General features: G+C 46.5%; 1 non-coding gene across 1 annotated transcript; it reads right to left on the bottom strand.

Annotated features, from left to right (window-relative positions):
• Positions 1 to 14099: 14099 nt before the first annotated feature.
• LOC137347864 (U1 spliceosomal RNA) lies at positions 14100 to 14263 on the bottom strand. Its single transcript, XR_010969037.1, has one exon. It is a non-coding gene; the product is annotated as a U1 spliceosomal RNA (small nuclear RNA).
• Positions 14264 to 15783: the final 1520 nt, after the last annotated feature.

Genomic DNA, 15783 nt, shown 5'->3' with positions numbered 1-15783 from the left:
TGGGATGTGTTTTAATAGAACATAGAACATTACAGCGCAGTACAGGCCCTTCGGCCCTCGATGTTGCGCCGACCTGTGAAACCATCTGACCTACACTATTCCATTTTCATCCATATGTCTATCCAATGACCACTTAAATGCCCTTAAAGTTGGCGAATCTACTACTGCTGCAGGCAGGGCGTTCCACGCCCTTACTACTCTCTGAGTAAAGAAACTACCTCTCACATCTGTCCTATATCTATCACCCCTCAACTTGAAGCTATGTCCCCTCGTGTTTGCCATCACCATCCGAGGAAAAAGACGCTCACTATCCACCCTATCTAACCCTCTGATTATCTTATATGTCTCTATTAAGTCACCTCTCCTCCTCCTTCTCTCTAACGGAAACAACCTCAAGTCCCTCAGCCTTTCCTCGTAAGACCTTCCCTCCATACCAGGCAACATCCTAGTAAATCTCCTCTGCACCCTTTCCATAGCTTCCACATCCTTCCTATAATGCGGTGACCAGAACTGCACGCAATACTCCAGGTGCGGTCGCACCAGAGTTTTGTACAGCTGCAGCATGACCTCGTGGCTCCGAAACCCGATCCCCCTACTAATAAAAGCTAACACTCCATATGCCTTCTTAACAGCCCTATTAACCTGGGTAGCAACCTCCAGGGATTTATGCACCTGGACACCAAGATCTCTCTGCTCATCTACACTACCAAGAATCTTCCCATTAGCCCAGTACTCTGCATTCCTGTTACTCCTTCCAAAGTGAATCACCTCACACTTTTCCGCATTAAACTCCATTTGCCATCTCTCAGCCCAGCTCTGCAGCCTATCTATGTCCCTCTGTACCCTACAACATCCTTCGGCACTATCCACAACTCCACCGACCTTCGTGTCATCCGCAAATTTACTAACCCACCCTTCTACACCCTCATCCAGATCATTTATAAAAATGACAAACAGCAGTGGCCCCAAAACAGATCCTTGCGGTACACCACTAGTAACTAAACTCCAGGATGAACAGTTGCCATCAACCACCACCCTCTGTCTTCTTTCAGCTAGCCAATTTCTGATCCAAAGCACTAAATCACCTTCAATCCCATACTTCCGTATTTTCTGCAATAGCCTACCGTGGGGAACCTTATCAAACGCCTTACTGAAATCCATATACACCACATCCACGGCTTTACCCTCATCCACCTGTTTGGTCACCTTCTCAAAAAACTCAATAAGGTTTGTGAGGCACGACCTACCCTTCACAAAACCGTGCTGACTATCGCTAATGAACTTATTCTTTTCAAGATGATTTTCAATCCTATCTCTTATACCCTTTTCCAACATTTTACCCACAACCGAAGTAAGGCTCACAGGTCTATAATTACCAGGGCCGTCTCTACTCCCCTTCTTGAACAAGGGGACAACATTTGCTATCCTCCAGTCTTCCGGCACTATTCCTGTCGACAATGACGACATAAAGATCAAGGACAAAGGCTCTGCAATCTCCTCCCTGGCTTCCCAGAGAATCCTAGGATATATCCCATCTGGCCCAGGGGACTTATCAATTTTCACACTTTCCAAAATTGCTAACACCTCCTCCTTGTGAACCTCAATCCCATCTAGCCTAGTAGTCTGTATTTCAGTATTCTCCTCGACAACATTTTCTTTCTCTACTGTAAATACATGTGTTTTGAGACAGGATGTCCCAGCTCTCCACCCTGGGATTCTCAGTGTGAACAGGGTGGGATGTGTTTTGAGACAGGATGTCCCCGCTCTCCACCCTGGGATTCTCAGTGTGAACAGGGTGGGATGTGTTTTGAGACAGGATGTCCCAGCACTCCACCCTGGGATTCTCAGTATGAACAGGGTGGGATGTGTTTTGAGACAGGATGTCCCAGCACTCCACCCTCGGATTCTCAGTGTGAACAGGGTGGGATGTGTTTTGAGACGGGATGTCCCAGCACTGCACCTTTAAATGGACAATGAGAGGACCAGCTGGGCTGAATAGTGCTGCTTTATGACATCACTTCATTGCCTAGCAACTAACCTCCCTGAGCCCTGCTCATTATGGGCTGGGTTTCACTCAGTGTTGTTACAGGAAGGGTTACAGAAGCAGGATTCGAGCCGAATGGAGCCCAGGATTAATGGGGAGAGATACAGGATAATTTCTACCCTATTGAGTGAGAGATGTCATTGTCCTGGACACTCACTATCCCTCAGTGTCTGTGTTCAGCGGAGAAGCGGATGGGTTTGTGTTCCCTACTGTAGGTGAGTATTGTGTTCATCGTAGTGATAGATGTCAGTGCAAAGGAACGAGAAATTTTCTCAATCCGAGCAGCTCTTTCCATCTTCCGAGACTCCCAGGGAAGGGACTGCATGGTCTAGGTACAGGATGTAGTTCCCTCTACACTGCCCTGGGAGTATTTGCTGAAACACAGATGAACCAATGAAGAGTTGGTTTGTATAGGGGTGGGTGTTGGATGTGGAAGTCGGGCCCTGACCTGTGTCTTCTTCTTTGGCCTCCTTCTCTCAAGAGACAATGGGTAAGCGCCTGGAGGTGGTCCTGTGTAGGTCTATTTTATTGCATCAGTTTGAACTGCAGTGGAGACGGCCCTACCCGTCTGGTTTTAACTCCGAGTACTTTTGAGCCCAGTTGAGCCCAACAATTTCCAATGTGAGACTGTCATAGAGTTATACAGCACTGAAACAGGCCCTTCAGCCCATCGTGTCTGTGCCGGCCAATCCCATTTTCCTGCACTTGGCCCATTGCCTTGTATGCTGTGGCATTTCGAGCGCTCATCTAAATACTTCTTAAATGTTGTGAGAGTTCCTGCCTCTACCACCCCTCCAGGCAGTGTGTTCCAGATTCCAACCACCCTCTGGTGTTTCTACAAATCCCCCCTAAACTTCCTGTCCCTTACCCTAAATCTATGCCCACTTGTTCTTGACCCCTCCGCTAAGGTAAAAACTTTCCTCCTATCTAACTTATCAATGCCCCTCAAAATTTTGTATACCTCAATCATGTCCCCCCTCAGCCTTCCTCAGGGAAACAACCCTAGCCTTTTCAGTCTCTCTTCATGGCTGAAATGCTCCAGCCCAGGCAACATCCTGGTGAATCTCCTCTGCACCCTCTCCAGTGAAATCACATCATTCCTATATTGTGGTGACCAAAACTGGACACAGTACTCCAGCTGTGGCCTAACTAGTGTTTTATGCAGCTCCATCATAACCTCCCTGCTCTTATATTCTATGCCTCGGCTAATAAAGGCAAGTATCCCATATGCCTTCCCAACCACCTTATCTACCTGTGCTGCTGCCTTCAGTGATCTATGGACAAATACACCAAGGTCCCTCTGACCCTCTGTACTTCCTAGGATCCTATCATCCATTGTATATTCCATTGCCTTGTTAGTCCTCCCAAAATGCATCACCTCACACTTCTTAGGATTAAATTCCATTTGCCACTGCTCCGCCCATCTTACCAGCCCATCTATATCGTCCTGTAATCTAAGGCTTTCCTCCTCACTACTTGCAACACCACCAATTTTCGTGTCATCTGCAAACTTACTGATCATACTTCCTATATTCACATCTAAATCATTAAAGTACACTATAAACAGCAAGGGTCCCAGTACCGAACCCTGCAGTCCACCACTGGTCACCGTCTTCCACTCACAAAAACAACCCTCAACCATCAGTGCCTCCTGCCACGAAGCCAATTTTGGATCCAATTTGCTGAATTGTCCTGGATCCCATGGGTTCTTACCTTCTTAACCAATCTCCCATGCGGGACCTTATCAAAAGCCTTACTGAAGTCCATGTAGGCTATATCAACTGCTTTACCCTCATCTAGACATCTAGTCACCTCCTCGAAAAGTTCAATCAAGTTTGTTAGACAAGATCTTCCCCTGACAAAGCCATGCTGACTATCCCTGATTATTCCCTGCCTCTCCAAGTGGAGATTAATCCTGTCCCTCAGAATTTTTTCCAATATTTTCCCTACCACTGATGTTAGACTCACTGCCCTGTAATTACCTGGTTTATCCCTGCTACCCTTCTTGAATAATGGTACCACATTCGCTGTCCTCCAGTCCTCTGGTACCTGTCAAGGGAGGTAGATTCCAGGGGAGATGAGGTTGCTTAACAGACACCAACCACTCAATGTAAAAGAGTATTGTTTTAGGAACAAGTATTTCTGTAGTGGCTTTTAATCCATTTTATATATGCAAATTTGTTTTACTTCGTTCTTGGGATATGGGCGTCACTAGCAAGACCAGGATATATTGTCAATCCCCAGTTGCCCATTAAGAACACAAGAAATAGGAGCAGAAGTTGACCATTTGGCCCATCGAGCCTGCTCTGCCACTCAATTCAATCATGGCTGATCTTAGGCTCCAATTCTACTTTCCCGCCCACTGCTCTTGTCCCGTGATTCCTTGAGAGATCAAAAATTTGTCTGTATCTCAGCCTTAAATATATTCAATGATGGAGAATCCACAACCCTCTGGGATAGAGAATTCCAAAGATTCACAACCCTTTGAGTGAAGTAATTTCTCCTCATCTCAGTCCTGAATGATTGATGCCTTATCCTGAGACTGTGTCCCCGTGTTCTAGATTCCCCGACCAGTGGGAACAATCTCTCAGCTTCTACCCTATCAAACCCTTTCAGAATGTTGTAATTCTCAATTAGATCACCTCTCATTCTTCTAAACTCCAGAGAATATAGGCCCAATTTACTCAGCCCCCCATCATTGGACAACCCCCTCATCCCAGGGACCAATTTAGTAAACCTTCGCTGCACTGCCTCCAGTGCAAGTATATCCTTTCTTAAATGTGGAGACAAAACTGCACACAGTATTCCAGGTGCGGTCTCACCAAGGCCCTGTACAATTTTAGTAAGACTTCTTTATTCCTGTACTCCAATTATCTTGCAATAAAGGCCAACATGCCATTTACCTTCCTAATAACCTGCTACACCTGCATGTTAACTTTGTGCATTCCTTGTACAAGCACACCCAAGTCTCTTTGAAGATCAACACTTACATGTTTCACAAAAAATATGCTTTTAAAAAATATTCTGCTTTTCTATTTTTAAAACCAAAGTGAATAACTTCACACTTCCCTACATTATACTTCATTTGCCATCTTGTTGCTCACTCACTTAACCTGTCTATATCTCTCTGCAGCATCTCCATGTCCTCTCTACAGCTTACCTTTCCACCGAACTTTATATCATCAGCAAACTTAGATATATTACCCTCTGTCTCTTCATTTAAGTCATTAATATAGAGTGTAAATAGCTGAGGCCCAGCACTGATCCTTGCGACACCCCTCTATTCACTGCCTGCCAACTTGAAAATGCCCCATTTATGCCCACTCTTTGCTTCCTGTCCATTTACCAATCCTCTATCCACGCTAATATATTACCCATCAGAAGGCGATGGTGAGCCTTCTTCCTGAATCGCTGCAGTCCGTGTGCTGAAGGTGCTTCCACAATAGTGTCAGGGAAGGAGTTACAGGATTTGCAATGATGAAGGAATGATGATATTTGTCCAAATCAACAACAACTTGTATTTATATAGCGCCTTTAAGGCAATAAAATGTTTCAAGGCATTTCATAGGACCCTGATCCATATAAGGAGATATCAGAGGAGATGACCAAAAGCATGGTCAAAGAGTTTTAAGGAGTGTCTGAAACAAGGAAAGTGAGGTAGAGAGGTAGAGAGGTTTAGGAAGGATTTCCAGAGCTTCTGGCCTTGGCAGCTGAAGCCACGGCCACCAATGGTGGAGCAATAAAAATCAGGGATGCTGAAGATGCCAGAATTAGATGAGCCCTGATATCTCGGAGGTTTGTAGGGCTGGTGGAGATTATAGAGATAGTGAGGACGAGGGCATGGAGGGATTTGAAAACAAGGGTGAGAATTTTCAAATTGAGGTGCAGCTTAACTGGGAGTCTGTGTAGGTCAGCGAGCACCGTGGTGATGGGTGAACAGGACTTGGTTCGAGTAAGGACACAGGCAGTAGAGTTTTGGATGATCTCAAGTCTACGGGGGGGGGGGAAGAATGTGGGAGACCAGCTAGGAGTGTGTTAGAATAGTCAGGTTGAGAGGTAACAAATGCATGGATGTAAGTTTCAGAGACAGATGAGCTGAGGCAGCGGCAAAGTCGGGCGATGTTACTGAGGTGGAAGTAGGCGGTCTGAGTGATGGTGACGATTTGCAGTTGGAAGCTTATCTCGGGGTCAAATATGACACCAAGGTTATGAACAGTCTGGTTTAGCCTCAGACAGTTGCCAGGGCGAGGGATGGAGTCGGTGGCTATGGAGTGGAATGTGTAACAGGCACCGAAGAGAATGGCTTCAGATTTCCCAATATTTAATTGGAGGAGTTTAATTGGAGTTTAATCCGGACAAATGTGAGGTAATGCATTTTGGAAGGTCTAATGCAGGTGGGAGGTATACAGTAAATGGCAGACCCCTTAGGAGTATTGACAGGCAGAGAGATCTGGGCGTACAGGTCCACAGGTCACTGAAAGTGGCAACGCAGGTGGATAAGGTAGTCAAGAAGGCATACGGCATGCTTGCCTTCATCGGTCGAGGCATAGAGTATAAAAATTGGCAAGTCATGTTGCAGCTGTACAGAACTTTAGTTAGGCCACACTTAGAATATTGCGTGCAATTCTGGTCGCCACACTACCAGAAGGACGTGGAGGCTTTGGAGAGGGTACAGAAGAGGTTTACCAGGATGTTGCCTGGTCTGGAGGGCATTAGCTATGAGGAGAGGTTGGATAAAGTCGGATTGTTTTCAGTGGAAAGACGGAGGTGGAGGGGCGACATGATAGAGGTTTACAAAGTTATGAGCGGCATGGACAGAGTGGATAGTCAGAAGCTTTTTCCCAGGGTGGAAGAGTCAGTTACTAGGGGACATAGGTTTAAGGTGAGAGGGGCAAAGTTTAGAGGGGATGTGCGAGGCAAGTTCTTTACACAGAGGGTGGTGAGTGCCTGGAACTTGCTGCCGGGGGAGGTGGTGGAAGCAGGTACCATAGAGACGTTTAAGAGGCATCTTGACAAATACATGAATAGGATGGGAATAGAGGGATACAGACCCCGGAAGTGCAGAAGGTTTTAGTTTAGGCAGGCATCAAGATCGGCGCAGGCTTGGTGGCCGAATGGCCTGTTCCTGTGCTATACTGTTCTTTGTTCTTTTTGAAATTTCTTTTCATCCAATACTGGATGTTAGACTAATCAGGGCAGTGTGTAACTTGGAGGAAATGTGGAGAAGATGGAGTTCACATACACCTGCTATTCTGGTCCTTCTAGATGGTGGAAGTTGAGGGTTTGGGAGGTTCTGTCAACATTTTGGTGGAGTTGTGGGTATGTAAAATCCCTCTCCTTCACTCCGTGTCCCTCCCTCCTCCCTCTCTCTCTCTTTCCTTCCATAGGGGGCAGAGTCTTGTATAGGCCCAGACTGGGTGACAGGTTCCTTTCCGTGAAGGACATTAATGAACCAGTTGGGTTTGTATAACAATCCAGCAGTTTTCATGGTCACTTTTTCCTAGTGCCAGCCCCAAATTACCAGATTCATTCAGCTCCATTTCACAACCTGATTTTGTGTTTTTATGGTTTCTCTTGCACTCCCTATTATCTGTTTTAAATCAATTTCACAAGGTATTAGAAGGGGAGGATTTGCAGCTGGGAAATTCAGACCAAACATCACATCAGGATCTGACGGATTCACCCGATTTATTGTAAGTTGAATATAGTAGAATGTTGAACATGGAAGGAAAAAGCACCGTTCACAGTGAGGAGAAACAGTACAAATGTTCTGTGTGTGCACGAGGTTTCAGCCAATCATCTGACCTGTGGAAACACAAGTGCAGTCACATTGGGAAGAGACCATGTAAATATGGGGACTGTGAAAAGGGATTTAATGATCCAGTTGAGCTGGAAACTCATTGATGCAGTCACAGCAGGGAGAGGCCGTTCATCTGCTCTGAGTGTGGGAAGGGATTCATTAAATCAACCAAACTCCTGACACACCGGCAAGTTCACTCCCGGGAGAGGTTGTACACCTGCTCCATGTGGAGGAAAAGATTCACTGATTCATCCAACCTGCTGACACACCGGCAAGTTCACACTGAAGAAAGGCCTTTTAAATGCCCAGACTGTGGGAATTGTTACAAATGTTTCACTGATCTGATGATCCATCAACGTGTTCACACTGACAAGAGACTGTTCAGGTGCTCTCACTGCGGGACTGTCTTCAGGCGATCATCTGAACTCACTATACACCAGTGTACTCACACTGGGGAGAGACCGTTCACCTGCTCAGAGTGTGGGAAGGGATTCACTCAGTCATCCACTCTGCTGAGACACCAGTGAGTACATAAATCAATACAGTGGTTGGATTCTGCTGTTAATCATATCCAGGACTGAATAATGTTTCTGTATTATTTCTGTTGATGTTAGTAAACTCCAGCCCAGTTATAGGGGTTAATTTTCTAGATAAAAGTTTAATAAATCAGTTTTGTGTTAAACAGACAGTATGTTGAGTCTTTTTAATATTTCGAACATAAGTTAGTTCCTTTTGAAGTGCTCTTCCTCTCCTCTGTTTCCTCCATCCTCACCTCCAACAATAAGTGCACAGAGTATATGGACTTCTTGAGATTATCCGACCAGCTGCCTCTGCAGCTTCCCTCCCTTCCACTAACCCAGGCCAAACTGCCTCTAAAGCTCCCCCTGCCCAAGCCCTGAACCCACATCTTTCTTTAGTTTCTCTCATTTCTCTCCTCATGCCCTCTCTGAACTCAACTTGTCCATGAGACCCACCTCCTGCTCCCTCGACCCTATTCCCACTAACCTGCTGACCAGCCAACTTCCCCATGTTAGCTGATATTGTTAACAGTTCTCTCTCTTCAGGTACTGTCCCTCTCTCCTTTAAATGCGCTACCATCACCCCCACCTCAAAAAAACCTTTTACCCCGCCGTCATTGCAAACTAAAGCCCCATCTCCAACCTCCCATTCCTCTCCAAAATCCTTGAACATTTTGTTGCCTCCCAAATCCGTGCCCATCTTTCCTGGAGCTCCATGTTTCAATCTCTCCAATCAAGTTTCTGCCCTTGCCGCAGTACCAGAATGGCTCTGATCAATGTCACAGATGACATCCTATATAACTGTGACAAAGATAAACTATCCCTCCTCATTCTTCTCAACCTGTCTGCAGGCTCTGATATGGTTGACCACACCATCCTCCTCCAACACCTCTCTACTGTTGTCCAGCTGGGTGGGACTACACCTTCCTGGTTCCATTCTTATCAATCTAATCATAGCCAGAGTATAACCTGCAATGGCATCTCTTCCTGCTCCTGTACTGTTACCTCTGGTGTCCCCAAGGATCTATCCTTGCCCCCCTCTTATTTCTCATCTACATGCTGACCCTCAACAGTACTGTCTGAAAACACAGTGTTAATTTTCACATGTATACTGATCGCGCCCAGCTCTACCTCAACACCGTCTCTCGACTAAATTATCACACTGCTTGTCCGATAATCAGTAGTGGGAGCAGAAAGTTTCTCCAATTAAATATTCTGCACAATCCATTTCCGAGTCTCCGACTCCATCCTTCTACCTGGCAACTGTCTGAGACTAAACCAGATGTTTTGCAACCTTGGTGCCCGATTCCCGACCCCAGGATGCGTTCCCACCACATATCCATCATTCAGACCATCTATTTCCATCTCTGTGACATTGCCTGTCTCCACCCCAGCCTCAGCTTATCTGCTGCTGAAACCTTCATCTATGCCTTTGTTACCTCTCGACTTGATCATCCCAACACACTCCTGGCCGGCCTCCCACATTCTACCCTCTCGAAACTTGAGGCCATCCAAAACTCTGCTGCCCGTGTCCCAACACATATCAAATCCTGTTCACTTATCACCCTTGTGCTCACTGGTCAAGCCTCCCACCTGTTGACACATCAGCAAATTCACACTGGGAGAGAGTTATAAATGTCTAGACTGTGGGAATTGCTATAAATATTCCAATGAACTGATGTCCTATCAACATGTTCGCACTAACAAGAAAGCGTTCAGGTCTTCTCACTGCAGGACTGGATTCGAGCGATCAGGTGACCTCACTGTACACCAGTGACTTCACACTGTGGAGAGGTCGTTCACTTGCTCTGACTGTGGGACAGGATTCACTCGGTCATCAAGCTGCTGAAACGCCTTCAACTTCACAAGTAATACAACAGATAGATATAGATAGGTTCAGTCAGTGGGCAAAAATTTGGCAGATGGAGTATAATGTAGGAAAATATGAAGTTCTCCCCTTAGGCAGGAAAGGTAGAAAAGCAGAAAGTTAATTAAATGGAGAGAAACTGCAGAATGCTGCAATACAGAGGGATCTGAGTGTCCAGGTACATGAATCACAAAAAGTTAGCATGCAGGTACAGCAAGTAAGTAGGAAGGTAAATGGAATATTGGCCTTTATTTCAAGGGGGATGAAGCATAAAAGTAGGAAAGTCTTGCTCCAACTGTACAGGGCATTGGTGAGACTGCACCTGGAGTACTGTATACTGTTTTGGTCTCCTTACTTAAGGGGGGATATATCTGCATTGGAAGCAGTTCAGAGAAGGTTCACTAGGCTGATTTCTGTGGTGAAGAGGTTATCTTATGAGGAAAGGTTGAGCAGGTTGGGCCAATACTCATTGGAGTTTAGAAGAATGAGAGGTGATCTTGTTGAAACATATATTCTGAGGGGGCTTGACAGGGTAGATGCTGAGAGGATGTTTCCCCTCGTGGGGGAATCTAGAACTAGGGGGAACAGTTTCAAAATAAGGGGTCTCCCATTTAAGATGGAAAATGGGGAGGAATTTCCTTTCTCAGAGGGTCGTTAATGTTTGGAATTCTTTTGCTAATGAACAGTGGATGCTGGGTCACTGAATATATTCAGTGCCGAGTTAGACAGATTTTTGATCTACAAGGGAGTCCAGGGTTATGGGGGCCAACAGGAAAGTGGAGTTAAAGCCACAATCAGATTAGCTATAATCTTATTGAATGTCAGAGTAGGCTTGAGGGGCTGAATGGCCTACCCCTGCTCCTATTTCTTATCATCTTAGTTTTTTCGCTCTTGTTCCCCAAAGCTGTAAATCCCAGTCTCACACATCCAAAAGACTTGCAGGTGATAGGTAAATTGGCTGTTGTAAATTGCCCCTAGTGTAGGGAGGTGATAGGGAATATGGGATTACTGTAGGGTTAGTATAAATGGGTGGTTGTTGGTCGGCACAGACTCGGTGGGCCGAAGGGCCTGTTTCAGTGCTGTATCTCTAAATAAATAAAAAAGTCACTCTCCCTCCTCCCTGTGCAGAAATCCAAACTCATCGCACCATCTCCATCATTTCTTTTCTTCATGCCAGTTTTCTCCTTCCCTCTACTCTAATTGGATTCTGTTATTCTTTCCCTGTGAGTAGAGTGAGAATCACACTGCACATGCTCAGAGTAAAGTCCAGTGCTGAGCATGCACACTCTGCTCCTGCAGCCATTGACAGGGCACATTCTGCCACGCCAAGAATCAGGGCTAAACACGTTGAACAACTTCTCCTTTAACTCCTCTCACTTCCTCCAAATAAAAGGTGTTGTTATGGGAACCCAGATAGATTCCAGCTATGCCAGCCTTTTTGCAGGATATGTGGAACACTCCTTGTATTCTCTAGAGTTTCCAAGATTGGGAGGTGTTCTTATTGAAATTTACAAAATTCTTACAGGACGTGACAGGGTGGAGAGGATGTTTCCTATGGCTGGTGAGTCTAGAACCAGGGGACACAGTCTCAGAAAGAAGGATAGGCCATTTAAGACTGAGATGAGGAGGAATTTCTTTACTCAGAGGGTGGTGAATCTGTGGAATTCTCTACCCCAGAGGGCTGTGGAAGCTCAATCATTGAGCATGTTAAAGATAGAAATCCATAGATATCTGGACAATAATGAAATCAAGTAATAGGGGGATAGTGCGGGAAAGTGGTGTTGAGGTGGATGATCAGCCGTGATCGAATTGAATGGCGGAGCAGCTTGATGGGCTGAATGGCCTACTCCTGTTCCTATGTTCCTACTCAGGTCCCCTCCCTCACCACTTTTTCAGATACATTGGTGTACAGGATACAAACAACATCCCAGAAATAATTGTGAATCAGGAGGTGAAAGGCAGGGAGGAATTTAAAACAATTACCATCACCAGGGAATGGGTACTGAAAAAATTATTAGAACGAAAAACTGACAAGTCCCAGATCCTGTTGGACTTCATCCTAACATCGTAAAAGAAATGGCTGCTGAGATAGTGTTTTTAATTTTCCAAAATTCCCTAGATTCTGGAAAGGTCCCATCAGATTGGAAAATAGTGAATGTGACTCCTCTATTCAAGAAAGGAGGGAGATAGAAAGCAGAAAATGACAGGCCAGTTAGTTTAGCATCTGTCACAGGGAAATCTATTATTAAGGAGGTTATAGCGGGGCACTTAGAAAATCTCAATGTAATCAGGCAGAGTCAACATGGTTTGATGAAAGGGAAATCATCTTTGACTAATTTATTGGAGTTCTTTGAGGAAGTAACAAACAATGTGGATAAGAGGGAACCTGTGGATGTGGTGTATTTGGATTTCTCGGAAGCATTTGACAAGGTGCCACATCAAAGGTTACTAAGCAAAATAAGAGCTCATGGTGTAGGGGATGACATTGGCATGCGTAGAGGATTGGTTATCTAACAGGAAGGAGAGAGTAGGGATAAATGTGTCTTTTTCAGGTTGGCAAGCTGTAACTAGTGGAGTGCCACAGGGATCAGTGCTGGGGCCTCAACTATTTACAATTTTTATCAAACATTTGGCCAAAGGGAATGAATGTATGGTTGCTAAATTTACTGCTAACACAAAGATAGGTAGAAAAGTAAGTTGTGAAGAGGACATAAGGAGTCTGCAAAGGGATATAGATAGGTTAAGTCTTCTTTGGCCTCCTTGTCTCGAGAGACAATGGGAAAGCGCCTGGAGGTGGTCAGTGGTTTGTGCAGCAGTGCCTGGAGTGGTTATAAAGGCCAATATTGAGCTGGACTTATAACCCGTAACTGCTGCCTTCCCTGTTGTTTTAGTCACTGTGAGGCGACTATGGAGTGACCTCTCCATGACGCATGCCTGGGCGGATGTATGGAGGTTGTGAGTTGCCCAAGCGTCAAAACCCCCCTCTCGGCCTTCCTGGTAGGGTCCAAAGGGGTGCAGAGCATGATGTTTGGCACCGGTATGGCTGCAGGAACTGCCGGAAACATGCCAAAGGTGACACATGACCGCCTACGGGGTTCCGTTCCGGATTTTCTTTTAGGGTTTACTCCTTTAGCCTTGGTCTCTCCCGAGACGCCCACAAGACAGTGGGGTTGTTAGGGCCCCTGCTCAGGGATAAGTGGATGCTGGTGGGAGGAAGGGGATTCAGTGGGGGCGGGGAGGGGGGCGGGGCTGCGAGGAGGAGGAGTGTGGTGGGAAGGGGTGGAGGGGAGGTGGTGCGGGGGCAGCTGGGGGTAGGGGTGCAGGGGAAGGGGGTGCGAGGGGAAGACGGTGCAAGGGTGGTGGGGGGAAGGGGGTGCGAGGGGGAGGTGAGCTGGGAGCGGGGTGGGGGGAGGGGGTGCAGGTAATAAAACATGGCATCAGCTCCCACCATTGTCCCTTTTACAATGGTGTACTACTACTGGGATCGGGATCCGGGAGCCAAGCCTCAGTTGTGGGGAAAGTTTGTGTGGAAGCAGCGCAGAGTCACCGAGTGAGGAGGATCCGCACCGTCTGCTGGAAGGAGGGAGATGGGGGGAGGGGGGGGGGGTGACGTTGAAGGGATGAAGACACCGAGTGAATGGCCGCCACTGGACCGGGGCCTAGCACGGGACCCGGCTCGCCCGCCGGGTGTTCCCTGAACAGGGTCCCCCTCCCCGGTCTGATCCACCTCACAAGCCGGGAGCTCATGTAATCGCCGCCCCCCAGGTAGCCTGCGACCCCGCTCCCGAAATAGAAAATAGAGCAAATACATACAAAGATGACAACACAAAAAGCTGAGAAACACTAACATCTAATTTTGCTTTGTAAAGCCAGGGGAGAGCGCGAACGCAGTCCCCCACTACCACAAATTTTGCAGTCGAGTATCCCGCATTTGGGGACATCGCAGGCGTCAGCACACCCGAAGTGCAATGGGCTAGCCTCGTCCTGGGAGAACCACCTTCTTGATCATGGTCTCTCCCCTGCCAGGTAAGTATGCTATATATTGCTACACACTGCCACCTGATATCACACACCACCTCTTACGGTCTCAAACACTCCATTTTTACACATCCCCTTGTCACTCCATTCACAATCTGCTGCTCTTCGCACATGTCAGTTCTTGGCAAATATTGCAATCTATCATTCATTACAACTTCCGACAAAATGCCGCATGAATCCAGAGCCTGTAATGATATTTGCATATTGCCCTTAATAGGAAATCAGCACCCTCCCTCCTCCCTCCTCCCTCCCCCCTCCCCCTCAGCTGCCTTCCTGCAGGCCGCGAGGCGTTTTCTGGTAAGAAATCTCTAGACGTATACATTGCAAAGGAAGGAAATGCTTGGCTTTTCTTCCTTTCAAACACCCTTAACAATCTGATGCCTTCAAAAAAGCACTTTTCAAGTTTTGCACCTCAACACCAATAGGGACATAGGGAGAAAGTTCTGGCCGTCAAGTCTTCCTCACTTGTCACATTCACTTCCTTTGCTTGAAATATTTCACCAGTTTCCCAAAGCCAGCAAACCTACCTCCCTTTGTTTAACTCTGGCTTTGCAATCTATCTTACTCTCTGCAGTATGATCATTGTCCACATAGCCAGTAATTGATTCAAGGAGAAGCCACATTAAAAGGTTGAAGAAAACAGACATTTTGTCAAAGCTCCTCATCCTGCACCCATCAGGACAACCCGCAAGAATACCAATGTAAGGGAATCAACAAATCCACACTGCACGAGAAGAGACTGCCGACCGGCCGGCAAGGGGACCCTGACCGGCAGAGGCGCCGACAGTTTTATGGTGACTGACAGTCAACTGTCAAGCCTTGTTTGAAATTTGGGTGGCGCATTTGCGTGTACGACAGTGCCCTGTTCTTTGCAGACAGAAAGAACATGTACACACACTGCGCCTATTTCAGGGAAACAAAATATGTTGATTTATTTTTATTTATTTATTTAGAGATACAGCACTGAAACAGGCCCTTCGGCCCACCGAGTCTGTGCCGACCAACAACCACCCATTTATACTAACCCTACAGTAATCCTATATTCCCGATCACCTCCCTACACGAGGGGCAATTTACGACAGCCAATTTACCTATCACCTGCAAGTCTTTGGATGTGGGAGGAAACCGGAGCACCCGGCGAAAACCCTCGCAGACACAGGGAGAACTTGCAAACTTCGCACAGGCAGTACCCAGAATCATTTGCTGGTTCATTCCTCAGGGCAGTGCCTTGACCAATCAGAGTCAAGCTGCCTGCTTTAAATTTCAAACAAAGCTTGGCAGTCAACTGTCAGTCACCATAAACTGGTGCATTCTCCATGGCAACGCCTCTACCAATCACAGTCCACCCGCCAACCAACCAGCACTCTCCTCCCACACAGTACAAATTCGTTGCCTCCCCTATGCTTGCGGGTTGTCCTGATGAGTGCAAGACGAAAAACTTCGACAACATTTCTCTGCTTTCAGCAATATTCAGGTTGTAGACACGCATGGGAAATAAATGTTTCCTAACATCTTT

The sequence above is a fragment of the Heterodontus francisci genome, chromosome 32 (assembly GCF_036365525.1).
Source record: "Heterodontus francisci isolate sHetFra1 chromosome 32, sHetFra1.hap1, whole genome shotgun sequence".
Taxonomy (NCBI): Eukaryota; Metazoa; Chordata; class Chondrichthyes; order Heterodontiformes; family Heterodontidae; genus Heterodontus; species Heterodontus francisci.
The sequence above is the reverse complement of the archived record's forward strand: the minus strand, read 5'-3'. Positions and strand labels throughout refer to the sequence as shown.